The sequence below is a fragment of the Mustelus asterias genome, chromosome 13 (assembly GCF_964213995.1).
Source record: "Mustelus asterias chromosome 13, sMusAst1.hap1.1, whole genome shotgun sequence".
Classification (NCBI taxonomy): Eukaryota; Metazoa; Chordata; class Chondrichthyes; order Carcharhiniformes; family Triakidae; genus Mustelus; species Mustelus asterias.
In genome coordinates, this window is record NC_135813.1 from 90,006,259 (window position 1) to 90,028,153 (window position 21,895).

Below are 21,895 nucleotides of genomic sequence, written 5' to 3' on the forward strand. Positions count from 1 at the left end.
TGGGTCTTCATTGCTACTGGGGATAAATCAGAGGAAATGTATTGTTTTATACATTTCCCTCATTTGTGTAGCATTATAAAATGTCCCCCATATGTGGGCCAGTGTAGTATAAATGTATTCCAGCAGCAGGGTATGTGTGTGCGTGTATATGTGTGTTGCAGATGTCTATGTAAGTTTAAAGTTTATTTATTTGTCACAAGTAGGCTTACATTAACACTACAATGAAGTGACTGTGAAAATCCCCTAATCGCCACACTCCGGCCCTGGGGGGGAATTTAGCACGGCCAAACCAGCACGCCTTTCAGATTGCGGGGGGAAACCGGAGCACCCAGAGGAAACCTACACAGACATGGGGAGAACGTGCAGACTCCGCACAGACAGTGACCCAAGCCAGGAATCGAACCCGGGCCGCTGCCGCTGTGAGGCAGCAGTGCGAACCACTGTGCCACCCTGGTCCTCTGTTACAATCAATATCAACAAGTGACATTCCAGAACTAGCTGCTGACATGTTGGTGCGCTTGTAGATACTTGTAAATAAATCCTTTGTTGTTTGCTAATGAAGTCATGAAAGTGCATCATTACAACTTCAAAAGTATTCCATCACCTGTAAAATGCTTTGAGACATCTTTTCCCAAAGGTTGGAGAGTCTAACACCAGAGGCGTAGGTTTAAGGTGAGAGGGGCGAGATATGAAAGGGTCCAGAGGGGCAAATCTTTCACACAGAGAGTGATTAGTATCTGGAACGAGCTGCCAGAGGCAGTAGTAGAGGTAGATACAGTTTTGTCTTTTAAAAAGCTACATGGGTAGCTTTGAAAGTTTCATGGGTAAGATTGGTATAGAGGGATATGGGCCAAACATGGGCAATTGGGACGAGTTTAATTGTAAAAACTGGGCGGCATGGACAAGTTGGGCCAAAGGGCCTGTTCCCATGCTGTAAACCTCGATTACTCTATGACGTCCGGTGGTCATGAAAAATGTGACCTTATTGCAGGCTTTTCTTTCTTTCATAATCACATTACTTGGGAAGGGCCTCAGTACTCAAGCAATCTACTTCCTTTACCTGTAATATTGGCTCAGTGTGGGGGAACTGAGGGACAACACATTTTCTTCTCATGCAGACATTACGGCTGTAATTTTACCGCCTCGCCCGCCCCGCCCCAGAATCGTGGCGGGCAAGGCTCACAGGACGGAATTCTCCGTTGGCCTCGGGCGGGATTTTACGAGGTCGTAAAATCCTGGCCTACGGGTTCAAGTCTCAATCTGGAGATTGGAGCATATGATCTGACCTGTCACTGCAGTGCCGTGCAGGGGGTGGGGGGGGGGGGGGGGTGTACTGAGGGAGTGCCATGCCATTGGGCGTGCCCTCTTTTGCAAAGCCCCTTGTCTTGCTGAGCAGATATAGAGGGTCCACACGCCATTGGCTGGAGGAAGAGCTGAGGAGTTTGCCCGGTGACCCAGTCGACATTTACCCCTCAACCAACATCACTAGAAAGTAGATAATCCGCTCATTTATCTCCCGTTACTGTCTGTGGCACTTGACTGCGTGCTTGTTGCTGACTGTGATTCTTTGTCAAAAATACTTCGTTAGCTGTAAAGTGTTTTTTGAGAAGTTCTGAGGTTATTGAGGGTGCTATATAATTACAGATCTGTTCTTTACATCATAAACCTGTAAATAAATCACATTTACATAGCAAACAAAACTGGATTGACTTTATTCTGACATCATGAAACCTGGAATACAATTTGATCTTGCGGAGCGTAGTCTATATTTTTTAATATCATGAACGGCTGTGACACTACATTCTTATCAGCGGGGATAGAGCCTATTTGTGTGAACCGCCCAGATCTGCGAATTACTCCCAGCAGAGATAATTTCCATGAATGGTGTTTTTAAGATTGCCGTATGAATACGATACCGACTGAGGCACACTTTGGGTTATTTTAATCTTTGGTATCTAAGCAACTGTTCTGAATTTCGATATAGGCTGCAACTCTGTTCATCTTTCATCAATGTAACCTTGGAAATAGGAATCCAATCTATTTCGTGCTGGTAATACCGAGACACAGAATTCATGAGTGTGCTATTTAATTTGAGAATCGAAGAAGCCAATTTTTCAGAGATTTTGAATTTCATTCCATCTCTGTAACATTTAAATTATAATATATTGAAGGCCAAATACAATAAAGCTTGTATTCTTGCTCATCGCCCTCCCCATCCCTGTTAAACCTCCGTTAAGCCCAACTCAATCAGTCAAGTCTTGTACTAAAATGGGGAAGATCATTCACTTAGGGTTAACAATCCAAATGTCCATTAGGCTGGCAGAAAGCATTTAGTTTTGTCATCGATTACTGACTGCCCAGAAATTGTGAATCTGACTAAAAGAAATAAAAGAAAAACTTGCATTTCTATAGCACCTTTCTTTTTTTTTATTCATTCATGGGACATGGGCGTCGCTGGCTGGCCAGCATTTGTTGCCTCTCTCAACTGGAGGGCAGTTGAGAGTCAACCACATTGCTGTGGCTCTGGAGTCACATGTAGGCCAAACCAGGTAAGGACGGCAGATGTCCTTCCCTAAAGGACATTAGTGAGCCAGAAGGGTTTTTCTGACAATCGACAATGGTTTCATGGTCATCAGTAGATTTTTAATTTCAATTTTTTTTTATTGAACTCAAATTCCACCATCTGCTGTGACGGGATTCGAACCCAGGTCCCCAGAACATTAGCTGAGTTTCTAGATTAATAGTCTGGCGATAATAGCACTAGGCCATCACCTCCCCACACCCATAGGAGATCCACAACATTTTGCAGCCTCTCAAGTAGAGTATGGCGGGAGTGCTGCACTGTCAAAGGTGCCTTCCGTCTCTCGCATACATAGAATCCCTAAAGTACAGAAGGAGACCACTCAGCCCATCGAGTCTGCACTGACCACAGTCCCACCCAGGCCCTTTTCCCGTCGCCCCACATATTTACCCTGTTAATCACCTGACACTACGGTCAATTTAGCATGGCCAATCAACCTAACCTGCACATCTTTGGACTGTGGGAGGAAACTGGAGCACCCGAAGGAAACCCATGCAAATACGGAGAGAACGTGCAAACTCCACACAGACGGTGACCCGAGGACGGAATTGAACCCGGGTCCATGGTGCTGTGAGGCAGCAGGGCTAACCACTGTGCCACCATGCTGCCCTTGGAAATAGGTGAGATGTTAAACCAAAGATGTGTGGGTTAGGTTGATTGGCCATGCTAAATTAACCCTAGTGTCAGGGGGATTAGCAGGATAAATATGTGGGGTTACGGGAATAGGGCCTGGGTGGGATTGTTGTCAGTGCAGACGCGAGGGACCGAATGGCCTCTTCCTGAACTGTAGCGATTCTATGACTCTATAAACCCAGGCCTCCGCCTTCCTGCTGTCAGGTGGATACAAAGATCCCGCGGCATTACTTTGACGAAGAGCAGGGAGCTATCCTCGGGGTGTCCGGGGGCCAATATCTATCCCTCAGTCAACATTGCAAAACAGATTATGTGGTCATTGCTGACTGTGGGAGCTTGCTGTGCACAACTTGGCTGCTGTGTTTCCCACATGACAACAGTGAGCGCACTTTAGAAGAATTTCCTTGGTTGTGAAGTGCTTTGAGATGCCTAGTGGTCACAAAAGGTGCTACATAAATGCAAGCCTTTCTTTCAGTGGTTCCCATCCTTATTTGCTGCTTGTGGGGCTTTGCTACAAACAGCATGGCTGCCACGTTTGTCTGCAAAGCAAACGTGACCACATTTTGAAAGGGATTCATTGGTTGTAAGGTGCTTTGTTTAGTTTAAAGTTTATTTATTAGTGTCACAAGTAGGCTTACATGCAATGAAGTTACTGAAAGAGAATAAAAGAAAGACTTGCCTTTCTATAGCGCCTTTTGCACCCATAGGGGATCCCACAGCACTTTGCAGCCACTCCAGTAGAGTATGTCGGGAGTGTTGCACTGTCAAAGATGCCATCTCTCGGGTGAGATGTTAAACCCAGTACTCCATCTGCCTGCTGTCAGATGGATTAAAAAATCCCGTAGTTGCCACACTCCGGCACCCGTTCAGGTACGCTGAGGGAGAATTCAGCACAGCCAATGCACCCTAACCAGCACGTCTTTCAGATCGTGGGAGGAAACCGGAGCACCCGGAAGAAGCCCACGTAGACAACGTGCAAATCCCACACAGACAGTGACCCAAGCTGGGAATTGAACCCGGGTCGCTGGCGTTATGAGACAGCAGTGCTAACCACTGTGCCACCGTGCTGCCCACGGATACAGGACATCCCAAGGACATGTTAAGGTGTTATATCAATGCACGTTCCTTCCTTCAATAAGCCCAGAGCGGCTTATTGGAATGCACCCACTCAATGGTCAGCGCTGGGGAAATGAAGCCTTATTTGATGAGCTTGTACAAAATTCAATTCGGCAGAAATAAGTAGGAGAACTCACCAATGGTACGACATGTTATATGAGGAGAAGAGCATGATAAAAAACTGCAGGTCAGTATGAAGATTAAACCCAGCTGTTCCTTGTTGAATTTAAGAAATAACTTTTACCCACCTGCTCCCAAAACAATTTCATAACTAACTTTATTAATAATGCTTTCTCAGAATATGATTAACTGTATTTCATAACTTGAAAGCCACTTGGCCTATTTGTATTGAAGTGGCCACAATACTTGTGGACTGCCGTAATTGGGTTCCTAATGCATTCTGTTTTCTGAAGTGCTGTGTACTCATTGTGTTCATACTCAACAGTTTCCAACCCTGGTGCTTTCAACTTGGTTGCATTTTAGTGATGTTGTACCACTAAAATTACTTCACTCGTATTTTATATTCAAGCAAGGTTCAGCTCTGTATGTTGAAGCCTGGATAAAAATTACAGTTATGATTAGTGAGCTGAGGGCTAGTTTAATTTATTTATTTATTAGTGTCACAAGTAGGCTTACATTAACACTGCAGTGAAGTTACTGTGGAAATCCTGGGAGGAAACCAGAGCACCCAGAGGAAACCCACGCAGACATGGGGAGAACGTGGAAACTCCGCACAGACAGTGACCCGAGGGCGGAATTGAACCTGGGTCCCTAACACTGTGAGGCAGCAGTGCTAACCACTGTGCCACCGTGTCACCTGGACCTTGCATAAACCAGTGGTTCTCAACCGGTGTGCCGTGAAGATCATCCCCAAATACGCCGCAAAAAAACAGATTCAAAATGAGTAAAAATTAATGCAATTAAAATAATCTTCACCTTCAGCTCTGTGATTTGATTTGATTTATTATTGTCACATGTATTAGTATACAGTGAAAAGTATTGTTTCTTGCGCGCTACACAGACAAAACATGCCATTCATCGAGAAGGAAACGAGAGAGTGCAGAATGTAGTGTTACAGTCATCGCTAGGGTGTAGAGAAAGATCAACTTAATGCGAGGTAGGTCCATTCAAATGTCTGACAGCAGCAGGGAAGAAGCTGTTCTTGAGTCGGTTGGTACGTGACCTTAGACTTTTGTATCTTTTTCCCGACGGAAGGAGGTGGAAGAGAGAATGTCTGGGGTGCGTGGGGTCCTTAGTTATGCTGGCTGCTTTGCCGAGGCAGCGGGAAGTGTAGACAGAGTCAATGGATGGGAGGCTGGTTTGCGCGATGGACTGGGCTACATTCACGACTTTTTGTAGTTCCTTGTGGCAGAGCAGGAGCCATACCAAGCTGTGGTACAACCAGAGAGAGTGCTTTCTGAGTGCTGTGGTCGATGTTCACCAAGACCCGGCACACCTCAGGCCTCCCAAACATGAACCGGCTGGGCGAGAGCTGCACATGCGCGATTTAGATTTTTTAAATGTTGGTCAGGCCCACATGCGCATGATCAATGAGACTTGGAGCTGAAGACAAAAGTCCCCATGCGCCTGCACAGAAAGCGAAAACTCAGAAAGGGCGCAAAACCCCCGGGAGGAACGAGAGAGACAGAAGAGAGAGGTGCAAAATGGCATACGCTGTTCTGGAAACCTCAATCTTGAAACCATGCCAATAACTTGTATCTATAGTTAGCTAATGCCTAGATATGAGCTTAGCATTACGCTGAAACTTCTGTCCTGATTGCTGCTCTTTCCTTTTTAATGATTTTACCGCTTTTTTCTCGCACTTCATTTTTCTACCTGAGGTAACAGCGCTCAAAATATTAATAGCAAAGCAAAATGAGGCATAGGCTGTAAATCTGACATAAGAAGAACAGCTGCTGGAAAATCTCAGATAATCAGGCAGCATATGTGAAGAAAAACAGCCCACATTCATGTTGACGACTGTTTCAAGTTATTATACAAATTATTTGTGAGGTGGCACAGTGGTTAGCACTGCCGCCTTACAGCGCCAGGGACCTGGGTTCAATTCCCACCTTGGGTCACTGTCTGTGCGGAGTCTGCACGTTCTCCCCGTGTCTGCGTGGGTTCCCTCCGGGTGCTCCAGTTTCCTCCCACAGTCCAGAGATGTGCGGGTTAGGTTGATTGGCCATGCTAAATTGGCCCTCGTTTTGGGGTGATGAACAGGGTAGCTATGTGGGGTTAGGGGGATAGGATGGGATTGTTGTCGGTGCAGGCTCGATGGGCCGAATGGCCTCCTTCTCTACTGTAGGGATTCTATGGCTGGAAGTTTAATGCCTTGCCCTGCCCTGAAACGGGGCAGGCGAGGCCCGCGGAACGGCATTCTCCGTTGGCCTCGGGTGGGATCGTACGAGCCTCAGGCGGGTGAGGCGGTAAAATTCCGGCATATCATTCTATAAAGCATGGAAACTCACATTTCCCAATTCGCCAAGGATTTCCCGCCCGTGTTGCTGTTCTCTCTGATGGTGAAATTCCCCCCCAAAAAATCTTTTGCTTGAGGGCAGTTCAGAGAAAATAGGAGGTGTGTCTCAAATTTTGTTATATTACAGAGGTGCGGCTGTGACATGTACAAGGTTGGGAACCACTGGCATAAACTTCTCAGTTGGTCTGACTGGCCCACTTGTTCCTTCTGATTCTCCAATTTTCCTCCCTTCAAGGATTTATCCAATTCCCTATTGAAAATTATTATTGAACCTTCTTCCACCAACCTTTCAGGCAATGCCTTCTGGCTCATCACTTGCTGGGCAAAAAACAAAAATCCACATATCATTTCTGGATCTTTTGCCATTCAGTTTAAATCTGTGTCCTTAGGTTAGCCACCCTATCACCAGGTTCTCTTTATTTACCCCATCACTGAATCATAGAAGGTGGCTATACAGCCCATTTAACCTGCACCCACAACAATCCCACCCAGGCCCTATTCCCATCACCCTACGTATTTACTTTGCTAATCCCCCTGACACTCAGGGGCAATTTAGCATGGCCAATCAACCTAACCCAAACATCTTTGGAGTGTGGGAGGAAACAGGAGCACTCCAAGGAATCCCAGGCAGGCACAGGCAGAACGTGCAAGCTCCACACAGACAGTCAGTCATCCAAGGCTGGAATTCAACCCAAGTCCCTGGTGCTGTGAGGCAGCAGAACAAACCACTATGCCACTGTGCTGCCTATTTAATTCTGTTCAATATAGAAATTGCTAGCAAGGATCCTGTCAGTCATGTGTGTATATAATGCAGCAAGAGTGATATATTTCCAAGTCAGCAAGTATCTCACCATCCTGACTTATCACCATTCCTTCACTGTCCCTGGGTCAAAATCCTGGAACACCCCCCCACTATCAGCACTGTGGGTGTACCTACACCACTTGGACTACAGTGGTTCAAGGAGGCAGCTCACAACTACCTTCTCAAGGGGCAATTAGGGCATTATATGTTGGCCTAGCCAGCGGGGTCCATATTCCATGAATGAATATGTGTGGCACGGTGGCACAGTGCTTAACACTGCTGCCTCACAGCACTAGGGACCCGGGTTTGATTCTGGCCTTGAGTTTCTGTGCAGAGTCTCCACATCCTCCCCGTGTCTGCATGGGATTCCTCCGCATGCTCCGGTTTCCTCCCACAGACAAAAGATGTGCAGGTTAGGTGGACTGGCCATGCTAAATTGCCCCTTAGTATTCAAAGATGTGTGTGTTAGGGGATTAGCAGGGTAAATACGTGGGGTTACGAGGATAGGTCCAGGCTAGGATGCACTGTTGGAGAATTGGTGCCGACTCGATGGGCTGAATGGCCTCCTTCTGCACAGTAAAGTTTATTTATTAGCGTCACAAGTAGGCTTACATTAACACTGCAATGAAGTTAGAATGAAAATCCCCCAGTCGCCACACTCCGACGCCTGTTCGGGTACACTGAGGGAGAATTTAGCACGGCCACTGCACCTAAGTAGCACGCCTTTCAGACTGTGGGAGGAAACCGGAGCACCCGATGGAAACCCACGCAGACACGGGAGAGGCTCCGCACAGTGACCCTAGCCAGGAATCGAACCCGGTTCCCTGACGCTGTGAGGCAGCAGTGCTAACCACTGTGGCACCGTGCCGCCCAGGTATGCTATTCTATGATTCCATGAATAATACTAAACATTCTGTCCTCTCTGGAGTGTTGGGCAGCGTATCTGGGCAGGATAGACCTGAGGGAATACTGCACTATCTGGGAAAAGAGCTTGAGTTGATACAGCGGGAATAAAGCAGAGTTGCATACGGCAGAGACTCGCAGACAATCTGGAATAAAACAGTGAGTGATGGAAGTAAGTTAAACATCTGAAAGTAAGGATGAGCTATTATTTTGCTTGGGGCCCTTCAAATGATGTGTCAACCAACCAAGCAACATTATTGAAAAGCAAATTATTTGTCCATTATCACATTGATGTTTGTGTGATCACGCTGTGTGCACATTAGCTGTGGTATTTCCTGCGTTGCAACAATTTAATGCACTTCATGAAAGGACCTGTTTAGCTGTAAAGTGTTGAGGCCGCTAAAGGCGCTATATAAATGCAAATCTCTCTTTTACACTCTAAAATAACTAATGGTATTGTTAGATAATTTTAAGCATTACTCACTTCTTCATCCAGATAGGAACATGGGTATTTGACATCTCAGAGAAGATTTAAGGGATCTCACCCCATGTCAGCGCATGTCGTGGGGATTAACCTTGAAGGTTCAAATTTTCCTTCCCACGTAAAATTGTCTGAGCAGCAATGAGCCATGGTTCAAGTGAAAGAAGGGGATTCAGGGATGCGATTAAATCATAGAATCCCTACAGCACAGACGGAGGCCACTTGGCCCATCAAGCCTGCACCAACAATAATCCCATCCAGGCCCTATTCCTGTAACCCTGCACATATACACTGCTAACCCCCTAACACTAAGGGGCAATTTTAGCATGGCCAATCAACCTAACAGGCACATAGAATCATAGAATCCCTACAGTGCAGAAGTAAGCCATTCGGCCCATCGAGTCTGCATTAACCACAATCCCACCCAGGCCCTATCCCCATCATCCCACTTATTTACCCCACTAATCCCCCTGACACTAAGGGGCAATTTTAGCATGGCCAATCAACCTAACCGGCACATAGAATCATAGAACCCCTACAGTGCAGAAGGAGGCCATTCGGCCCATTGATTGTGTACCAAACACAATCCCACCCAGCCCCGATTCACATGACCCTGCACATTTTCCCTGCAAATTTCCCCTGACACTCGGGTCAATTTAGGATGGCCAATCAACCTGATCCGCACATCTTTGTAGTGTGGGAGGAAAGCGGAGGAAACTCACTCTGACATGGGGGAGAACGTGCAAACTCCACACAGACAGTCACCCGAGGTTGGAATTGAACCCGGGTCCCTGGCGCTGTGAGGCAGCAGTGCTAACCACTGTGCCACTGTGTCGCCCTGGGGGGCAGATGTTTGGATCGATCAAGAAGGCACAGGCTTTGGCGGTCCGGATGGACTTCTGATCCCCAAAACTCTAAAGCATTTACTGTAGCAATCTAGTTTATTGCATTACCCGCACAAGAGTACACCAGTAAACCAGCAATCGCAGGAACACGCAATTCAATATTCTTTCTCAGGGGCTAGGGGGCCTGTAATACTGTACAGTTGACATTGATGAAGGAGGCTTTCCACCACAGTTTCTGTGAAAATTCTTCTAAGAATTGGAACCAAAATCAAACCCGTCATAGGGACCGTGTTATACTGAATGTTGAGCCTCACTCTAGGCTGCAGCGCCTTTGCTCCAAATCATTAAGCTGAAGACAGGCCAACGCGGCAATGAATTGTCGCTCATTGCTGCGCTTCCTGTCACAAGGACTTGATCTGATTTATGCTTTCCTTATTAGATAAATCCATAAGAGTCAGTAATATTATTTTTATGCAACAGGAGATTACCTCCAGGATAATCACATTTCAGTTATGACCTCAGTTGAGAGTTTTATAACCACTTTAAAGATGGGCTAATAGCCACAATGGAAACCAATAGCAATTTCAGATAGAAAAATTATTCCCTATTAGACTCTAGTTTATGTAATGATTATATATGGACGATGGTTATATGAGCTGACAGGCAATTTATTCAGAATTCCCTGCTGCCGACATCCATTGTTTGCTAACTTTCTGCTGCAGCACAATCCCGCACGAATGTTTTGAAACTTGTCAGAAGGGTTGTTGCCCAAACAAAGCCGTCTATTGGTCTCATCCCGAGCATAGAACGATAGAACTGTAGACCCCCTATGCAGAGAGAGGCCATCAGGCCCGTCGAGTCAGCACCGATTGCCCAAAAGAGCATCCCACCCAAGCCTACCCCTCCATCTTATCCCCATAACCCTACACATCCCCAGTCCAAAAGTGTGCGGGTTAGACCGTTTGGCCACGCTAAATTGACCTTAGTGTCAGGGGGGTTAGCAGGCTAAATAAGGGGGGTTATGGGAATAGGGCCTGGTTAGAATTGTGGTCAATGCAGACTCGATGGGCCAAATGGCCTCCTTCTGCACTGTAGGGATTCTATGATTTATCATGGCCAATCCACCCAACCTGCACATCTTTGGATAGTGAGAGGCAATTTAGCATGGCCAATCCTCCTAACCTACACATTTTTGACCACTAAGGGGCAATTTAGCATGGCCAATCTCCCTAACTTGCACATCTTTGGACTCTGAGGAGCAATTTAACATGGCGTATCCACCTAACTGCACATCTTTGGACACTAAGGGACAATTTAGCATGGCCAATCCACTTAACCTACATATCTTGGGACATTAAGGGACAAGTTATCATGGCCAATCCATCTAACCTGGACATCTTTGGACTGTGAGAGGAAACCGGAGCACCCGGAGGAAACCCACGCAGACACGGGGAAAATGTGCAAACTCTACACAGACAGTTACTCAAGGCTGGAATTAAACCGGAATCCCTGGTGATGTGAGGCAGCAGTGCTAACCGCTGTGCCACCGTGCCGCCCTTAATCACAAGTTCATGCTTTGTGAATGACAGTAACAACAATGAACGGTATGCTTTGTCTGTCTAGCGCGCAAGAAACAATACTTTTCACTCTATACCAATACATATGACAATAATAAATCAATTCAAATCAAAATCAAGAACACAATGACACCAATTTAAAATGATTGGCATAAGAACCAAAGGCAACATGAGGAAAAACATTTTTAATGCAGCAAGTTGTTACGATTGGCAATGCACAGTCTAAGAGCTAGTTTCAATTGTGGCTTTCAAACAAGAATTGGATAGACACACGAAGAGACTGTATATCACAATGTTGCTGGTTGGGTTAACACACACAAATTTTAGAGGAGCAGTTTGTGGGAGCTTGCTGTGCACAAATTGACTGCCGCATATCCTAAATAGCAACACTGATTACACTTCAAAAAAGGCTCTATATAAATGTATACTTTTCATTGTAATTATCCTACAGGGTAAATTCATGGGTCCAGTAAAGGCACACCATTTGTATCTCCTCCCTGCTAGCTAATATGTTCTGGAGATGCCGGCGTTGGACTGGGATAAATATAGTAAGATTTTTAACACCACCAGGTTAAAGTCCAACAGGTTTATTTGGTAGCAAATGCCATTAGCTTTCGGTGCCCTGCTCCTTCGTCAGATGGCAAAGGAGCAGCGCTCCGAAAGCTAATGGCATTTGCTACCAAATAAACCTGTTGGACTTTAACCTGGTGTTGTTAAAACTCTTACTGAGCTAACATGTTCAACAGAGACTTTGAATCCCCACTGGCTTCTGCCCAGCACCAGCAGCTAATGAGGCCTGAGGACCAATTGCAATCAACTCCCAGGCCTCTCGATTCAAGTCCAGCTGGGTCTGTGATCAGGGCTACAGGGTTAGAGTGAGGAATGGGACAGACTGGATATGCTCTACAGAGAGCTGGCATAAACTTGATGGGTCAACTGGCCTCCTTCTGTGCCATAATGAATTTCTAGATCCACTTCAGCAGAGGGCATGTAAAAATACAAAGGGTGCCCATCTCACCATCTTAAATCCCCACAGCCTAAATCCCCGGGACTTATACCCTCCGATGGTCACCGCTCCTCTTCCTGCTCCTCCTTGCAGTCCCAGCAGCAACCAATGCAGAGCTCTGGCGCTACAGGGGCTGCTGGACCTGCCGTCCGCAGAGCGGTGGAAAGCCCACTGTAAGCTAGTTAAGTCTTTTGACTGATCGTTAAGACTATGGAGCTGGCTTCTTCCAGGGCTGTTAGCTGCCTGCCAACAGATGTTCCCTCTAAGGTGGTGTGGGGTGTCATCTACCCACGTCCCCCCTCTCGCACCCGTAAAATCTTGCCCCTTGACTCAATGGCTGGAACTCTATCACCTTACCCACCACAAAATCAGTGAGGATGAGGGTCCAACAACGGAAATCTCCACTGACCTCGGGCAGGAAATTCCTGAGTGAGACCGTAAAATCCTGCCCAATGACTCCTAATAAATAGCCAGTTGGCATCAGGCAGATGCCTTTGTTGCCTGCCCAGCATTGGTGCAAACCCAGTTGGCATATGGGTGGGTTGCTGATGAGAACTAGGACTGTGAAACATAGCCCATGCCTTCAATAGGAGCTCGTGAGGTCAGCCGTATGTATGTGGGCAGGGCAAAACATTTGTTTCTCAGTCAGAGGTCGTGAAGAATCACATCACCCACACCATTGTGCCGCAATGCGGCACGGTAGCACAGTGGTTGGGACGGCATGGTAGCACAGTGGTTAGCACTGCTGCTTCACAGCTCCAGGGACCTGGGTTCAATTCCCGGCTTGGGTCACTGTCTGTGTGGAGTTTGCACATTCTCCTTGTGTCTGCGTGGGTTTCCTCCGGGTGCTCCGGTTTCCTCCCACAGCCCAAGGATGTGCGTGTTAGGTTGATTGGCCATGCCAACATTGCCCCTTAGTGTCCTGAGATGCGTAGGTTAGAGGGATTAGCGGGTAAATATGTAGGGATATAGGGGTAGGGTCTGGATGGGATTGTGGTCGGTGCAGACTCGATGGGCCAAATGGCCTCTTTCTGCACTATAGGGTTTCTATGATTCTATCATTTGCATGCTGATGGGGTTAAAGTCCATTGACACACACGCACACACACACATACACACGCCCACTCACTAACTCTCCCACACATTCTCTCCCACACATGCTCATTTTGTCTCACTCCCCTCCCCTCCCCCTCACTCACTCATCTACTCACTCACTCACTCACTAGACACATAAAATACTCAACGCGATTGATAAAATAAATGTTAACCAAAAGCTCCCTCTTCTAGAACAGATTAGGACAAAAGGTCATAGTTGTGAGGTAATGCATTTTGGAAAGTCTAATAAAGATAGGAAATATACAGTAAATGGCAGAACCCTTAAGAGTGTTGATAGACAGAGGGATCTGGGTGTACAGGTGCACAGGTCACTAAAAATGGCAATGCAGGTGGAGAAGGTAGTCAAGAAGGCATACAGCATGCTTGCCTTCATCGGCCGGGGCATTGAGTTTAAAAATTGGCAAGTCATGTTGCAGCTTTATAGAACCTTAGATCGGCCGCACTTGGAATATAGTGTTCAATTCTGGCCGCCACACTACCAGAAGGATGTGGAGGCTTTGGAGAGGGTACAGAAAAGATTTACCAGGATGTTGCCTGGTATGGAGGGCATTAGCTATGAGGAGAGGTTGGAGAAACTTGGTTTGTTCTCACTGGAGCAATGGAAATTGAGGGGAGGCCTGATAGAAGTCTACAAGATTATGAGAGGCATGGACAGAGTGGATAGTCAGAAGCTTTTTCCCAGGGTGGAAGAACCAATTACTATGGGGCACAGGTTTAAGGTGCGAGGGGCAAGGTTTAAAGGAGATGTACAAGGCAAGTTTTTTACACAGAGAGTGGTGGATGCCTGGAACCCGCTGACGAGGGAGGTAGTGGAAGCAGATATGATAGTGAGTTTTAAGGGGCGTCTGGACAAATACATGAATAGGATGGGAATGGAGAGATATGGTCCCTGGAAGGGTAGGGGGTTTTAGATCAGTCAGGCAGCCTTTTCAGTGCAGGCTTGGAGGGCCAAAGGGCCTGTTCCTGTGCTGTAATTTTCTTTGTTCTTATTTCTTTGTTCTTTGTAGAGTAAGAGGGGGAGGTTCCAGACAGAGATAAGGAGAAGCTACTTCTCACAGAGGGTTGTGAATCTATGGAACTCTGCCCCAGAGTGCAGTAGATGCAGAATCAATCAATGGATTCAAGAAAGAGATGGATAAATATTTGATCAAAAATGGGATAAAGGGCGGTGGGGAAAAGACAGGGAAGTGGAGTTAGGATGAGATGGAGATCAGCCATGATCATATAGAATGCCGGAGCAGGCTTGAAGGGCTGAATAGCCAATCTTGCTCCGAATTCCTATATTCCTATGTTCACTTCCACGCACTCACTTGCACACTCATTCCCACACATACTCTCACACAATCTCTCAGTCAGCCCCATACACACACTCACACGTATATGCACACACACACGCGTGCACACATGCATATGCACACGCACTCACACACACGCACATGTACACGCACTCACACACACGCACATGTACACACACACACGTTCACACACACATATGCACTCATATGTACGCACACATGCTTACACATGCACTCACACACACGCACACACACACGCATTCACACACGCACCACACACACTTACACACACAGGCACATGCGCACACACACACACGCACGTGCACACATACACACACGTGCACACACACACGAGCAAACACACACACACACGTGCACACACACACATGCATGCACACACATGCGCATGCACACACACACGCGCATGCACACACACACGCACATGCACACAAACACACACGCACACACACGCACACGGGCACACACAGGTGCACACACGTGCACACACACATGCACACGCGCGCACACACACACACACACACACGCACACACAATCCCTGCCATTGAATTCAACTCTTAAATTCTTCTTTACAACAGCCTATGGGAGAGGTGCTGAATGCATTCAAGCTAGAAGGCAAATTGCCAGAATGTTGCTCTCTCGTGGGACCTACTGTAAGAGAGAAAAGTCTCTGGTACTCTCTGTACCCGAACTATCAGAGAATTGGATGACCCACAGGCTGACAAGTAATAAGCACTACTTTGATTTTGCCTCAGAATCAATATCCTTTTCACTTGTCAATTAACTGAGAATGGTGAATCTATTCCCAGTTCATTGTCTATGCCCTCATCACACAGCAGCCAATCTAATTACCTGCCATACAGAGCCTGGTAGACAATTCCAACATCAGCACAATAAGGAAGTGTATGTGCCGTATGAAGGTGCTGCCAAATCCCTCTGATGCCGCACTTAATGACAATACTGCAAGGTTACAATACTGAACGGTGGCACAGTGGTTCACACTGCTGCCTCACAGCTCCAGGGACCCGGGTTCGGTTCCTGGCTTGGGTCACTGTCTATGTGGAGTTTGCACGTTCTGCCCGTGTCTGCGTGGGTTTCCTCCCGTAGCCCAAAGATGTGCAGGTTAGGTGAATTGGCGATGCTGAATTCTCCCTCAGTGTACCCGAACAGGCACCGGAGTGTGGCGACTAGGGGATTTTCACAGTAACGTCATGATGCACCATCAATCGAGCAAAGACTAGTTTGTATGCAAGAACAAATAGGCTTTTATTAGCAAAAGACTTGGAGCACACGCATGCCGATGAACTGGTCCCGACTGAGGCAGGGGGGTGGGGAGCAGTCGCCTTTATACCTGGACCAGGGGGAGGAGTCTCGGGTAGGGCCGGCAGGGATGTGGTCAGGCATGTCACATATACAGGTAATAAGCTAACAGTGGTTTTCCACACGTCATTGCAGTGTTAATGTAAGCCTACTTGTGACTCATAAATAAACTTTACTTTACTGAACATCTCTCTAATCACAAATGTTTATACTTTTTAAAAACTCTTTCATGGGCTGAGGGCGTTGCTGGCTTGCCCATCCCTAATTGCCCCTTGAACTGATTGGCTTGCTGGGCCATTTCAGAGGGCAGTTAGGAGTCAACCACATTGCAAAGTGGGTCTGAAATCACACGTAGACCAACCCAGGTAATGATGGTAGAGTTCCTTCTCTAAAGGACACCACTGAACCAGAAGGGTTTTTATGACGATCAACAATGGGTGCTAGATTTCCAACCTTTTAACACTTCTGGACAGAGATCCAGACAGATACCTGTCTTCTGACCCTCATACAGCAACCTCCAGAGAAAGATCCACCCCAAACAGCAGAATCTCAGAGAAAGAGACTTATCCTCAAGTAAATCTAAACCTACCAGCTGAGCTGTTCAGAGAGATCTAAATGATGTAGTTGGAACAGATAATTATATTCCAAGTCACATCTTGATAGTCAAAGCCATTAGAGTTACCATTATTTTGACATATGTTTGTCAACATATGGAGAGGTTTAATAATGTTATCAAGCCCCAATAATGGCTCACATGAGGCGTTTTATCTAACATAACATATCACACACAGGGCTAATATGAGACCAAGTACAGTAGCGCCCACACAATAAAAGAACACATGACCTAGGCCCAGACCTAGGAGCCAGTTTAGTGTTGGGCAGAGCTGTGTGTACAAGCAAGCATGGACACAGCTCCCAGCTTGAACCCTTGTGACACTAATAAATAAACTTTAAACTTTTAAGTAGGCTTACATTAACACTGCAGTGGAGTTACTGTGAAAATCCCCTAGTCACCACACTCCAGCGCTTGGTTGGGAGGATTTAGCATGGCCAATGCACCTAACCAGCACGTCTTTCGGACTGTGGGAGGAAACCGGGGCACCCAGAGGAAACCCACACAGACACGGGGAGAATGTGCAAACTCCACACAGACAGTCACCCAAGCCAGGAATCGAACCCTGAGTCCCTGGCGCTGTGAGGTGGCAGTGCTAACCACAGTGCCACCTGAGGGCATATAGCTACATTATAATACCGATCCCAATTCAGTAATGCTTCATTGGCGACATAGATCAACTTAATACAAGGTCGGTCCATTTAAAGATCTAATGGAAGCAGGGAAGAAGCTGTTCTTGAGTTGGTTGGTACGTGACCTCTTGGTTCTGTGACCTCTCTCTATCCAGACCCCTCATCATACACCCTGTGATCATGAAAGTTGTTATGAAAATTTGGTTTGTTTTTTGCTTTTAAAGTTCTTCTAACTTCTGCTAGCAAGTGGAAGTGCAGACATTTTAAGCTGAAGAGGGGTGGCCTTGATGCCAGTTGGCAGATTCTAGGCCATCGATTTTCTCCTATTTTGAACTGTTTATTTTGATTAATAAGCGTGGGGTTTCCTCCGGGTGCTCCGGTTTCCTCCCACAGTCCGAAAGACGTGCTGGTTAGGTGCATTGGCCGTGCTAAATTCCCACTCAGTGTACCCGAATCGGCACCGGAGCGTGGTGACGAATAGGGGATTTTCACAGTAACTTCATTGCAGTGTTAATGTAAGCCTACTTGTGACAATACTAAATAAATAAACTTTAAATAAACTTCAAGCACAATGGGTTGAATGGGCTCTTGGTGTGCCTCTCTGAACTACAGGCAGCTATGGAGCCTGTTATTGTTGACATGGAGATCAAAATAGTCTGAAATTATGAATAAAAATTCTGAATATTTGTGTTGGCAACTGAAGTCACACTTGGACCAGATCCGTAATATATATCAGCAGATGCATGGAATTTTTTTTCAAAATACCTGTCAAAACTTGTCAGTTAAAAGGAACGTGTTTACGGAATAATTTGATATGGAGTCATTAAATTCTAATATTGAGAGGTTTTGTCATACTGAGTATGCACCACATGTGTAGCATATAAAAACAAACTCTTTTATGCGAAAGTATAATATTAGTGAATTATAAGACCTGGCCTGGCCACTCGGCCCATCGAGTCTGCTCCGCCATTCAAACATGGCTGATATTTTTCTCATCTCCATTCTCCTGCCTTTTCCTCATAACCCCTGATCCCCTTATTAATCAAGAACTTATCTATCTCTGTCTTAAATACACTCAATGACCTGGCCTCCACAGCCTTCTGCAGCAAAGAGTTTCATAGATTCACCACTCTCTGGCTGAAGAAATTCCTCCTCATCTCTGTTTTAAAGGATCGTCCCTTTCGCCTGAGGTTGTGCCCTCTGGTTCTAGTTTTTCCTACCAGTGGAAACATCCTCTCCACGTCCACTCTATCCAGGCCTCGCAGTATCCTGTAAGTTTCAATAAGATCCCCCCTCATCCTTCTAATCTCCAACGAGTACAGACCCAGAGTCCTCAACTGTTCCTCATATGACAAGCTCTTCATTCCAGGGATCATTCTTGTGAACCTCCTCTGGACCCTTTCCAAGGCCAGCACATCCTTCCTTAGATACAGGGCCCAAAATTATTCTGAAGGAAGATGTTGTGATGCTGATAGGACATTTATGTGGAGGAAATAACTGATGTGATACAAGTAAATATATTGCTAGGAGGACAACATAACCATCAAATCCCTACAATGCAGAAGGAGGCCATGCAGCCCATCAACTCTGCACTGACTCTCCGATAGAGCATTAAGGATAAAAAGTAAAGTTTATTTATTAGTGCCACAGGTAAGCTTACATTCACACTGCAATGAAGTTATTGTGAAACTCCCCGAGTCGCCACACTCCGGCGTCTGTTCGGGTACACTGAGGGAGAAGTTAGTATGGCCAATCCACCTAACCGGCACGTCTTTGGATTGTGGGAGAAAACCGGAGCACCCGGAGGAAACCCACACAGACAACGTGCAAACTCCACACAGACAGCGACCCAAGCCAGGAATCGAACCCGGGTCCCTTGCGCTGTGAGGCAGCAGTGCTAACCACTGTACCACTGTGTCACTGGATAAGAGAACCACACAGTGTTTTAGAAAATCAGGGCAGTTTCCCCCTGTGGTCCTGACCAATATTTATCATTCGATCATCAACAAATAAATTGGTCATCACATTATCCGAAGGACGTGATTGCACTGGAGGGAGTGCAGAGGAGATTCACCAGGATGCTGCTTAGGATGGAACATTTAAATTATGAAGAGAGGTTGGATAGGGTTGGGTTGTTTTTGTTGGAGCAGAGAAAATTGAGGGAGTGACCTGATTGAGGAGTGTGGGATTATGAGGGACAATGCCTCTACTTACTCAGGAGACTAAGGAAATTTGGCATGTCAGCTACAACTCTCACCAATGTTTACAGATGCACCATGGAAAGCATTCTTTCTGGTTGTATCACAGCTTGGTATGGCTCCTGCTCTGTCCAAGATCAGAAGACACTGCAAAGGATCATGAATGAAGCCCAGTCCATCACTCAAACCAGCCTCCCATCCATTGACTCTGTCTACACTTCCCGCATAATTAAGGACCCCATGCAACCCGGACACCTTCTTCCACCTTCTTCCATCGGGAAAAAGATACAAAAGTCTGAGGTCACGTACCAACCGACTCAAGAACAGCTTCTTCCCTGCTGCCATCAGACTTTTGAATGGATTTACTTTGCACTAAGTTGATCTTTCTCTACCTAGCTATGCACTCTCTTCTTTCCGTCCTTCTGAATGGTATGCTTTGTCTGTATAACGCGCAAGAAACAACACTTTTCACTATGTACTCATACATGTGACAATAATAAATCAAATTAAATCAAATGAAAGACAGAGTGGATAGGGGGCAGCTATCCCCCATAGTTGAAGGGTCAGTCACGAGGGGCCATAGATTCAAGGTGAGGGGTAGAAGGTTTAGAGGGAATGTGAGGAAAAACCTTTTTACCCAGAGGGTGGTGATGGTCTGGAATGCGCTGCCTGGGAGGGTGGTGGAGGCGGGTTGCCTCACATCCTTTAAAAAGTATCTGGATGAGCACTTGGCACATCATAACATTCAGAGCTATGGGATAAATGCTGGCAAATGGGATTAGATGGGAGGTCAGGTATTTCTCGCAGACTCGGTGGGCCGAAGGGCCTCTTCTGCACCATGTGATTCTATGATAATTTGATTCTAAATAATCATGATCATCTTCCTATTTTCGGCGCCTGGCGCTGTGCAACTGAAGTTTCCACGTTTCCTGTGTTATGAAAATGATATTTCTAAAATACCAAATTAGTTGCAAAAGCACTTTGGGACATCCTGAGGTGCTGGAAGGCGCTATATCAAAGCAGGTCTTTCTGTAGAGTGTGGCTGAAATCATTCTGCAAGATCACTGCCGTGCGTTGGATGATTGGTTCTCGTAAGTTGACAGAGAGTAACCAGTCATATCAGAGAGAGAGGCAGGCGGAGCGTGAGGAGAGTTTAGAAAGTCACCCATGAGTTGATTCACAATATCAGCGAGTGAAAGCTACGCTAGGAGTTATAATGGATAACTTAATTGGGTTTGACAGAATCTGTTCCATCTAATTAGCAAGCAAGATTGAGGAAACAGATTTGAATCTCGCCCACAGACTGTAAAACTGAATCAATTTACATTTTTGGAGAGAAAATAGTTTTGGATAATCTTCAAATGAACTGATGATTACTTAATGTTTTGGATTGAAAATGTCTTACATAAGCTAATAAAGGATTAATGAGGTCGGAGAAAGCAAAGATGTAGCATGAACAAATGCTTATGGCAAGTATGTTCCCAGTATGGTCCAACTGAAATATTATAGAGTCATAGAGGTTTGGAAACAGGTCCTTCGGCCCATCTTGTCCATGCCGCCCATTATTTTAAACCACTAAGCTAGTCCCAATTGCCCGCGTTTGGCCCATATCCCTCTATATCCATCGTACCCATGTAACTGTCTAAATACTTTTTAAAAGACAAAATTGTACCTGTCCCTACTACAACCTCTGGCAGCTTGTTCCAGACACGCACCACCCTCTGTCCCATCCATCGCGGGAATCATATCAGGTGAGACTTGAATGTCTATGGTGCACAACTGGTTTAGCCATTCAAGGGAGTGGTCAGCCTCGCAACATCAGGGATCTGGGTTCAATTCCGGCCTCGGGTGACTGTCCGTGTGGAACTGTCTGTGAAACGTTTGCACGTTCTCTCCGTGTCTGCGAGGGTTTCCTCCGGGTGCTCCGGTTTCCTCCCACAGTCCAAAGACGTGCGGGTTGGGTGGATTAGCCATGATAAATTGCCCCTCAGTGGCAGGGGGACTAGTTAGGATAAATGCATGGGGTTATGGGAATAGGGCTTGGGTGGGATTGTGTTCGGTGCAGACTTGATGGGCTGAATGGCCTCCTTCTGCACTGTAGGGTTCTATAATTGTTGCATTTACCTGTCCGCCCAACCTGCGCCCATACTGGGTGCTATTTTACAACCTCGCTCAGGTGAGGCTCATAAAATCCTGCTTGCGGCCAACGGAGAAATCAGTTCTGCGAGTCTCGCCCATCCTGGAATTGGGGCGGGCGAGGCGGTATAATTCCGACAGCT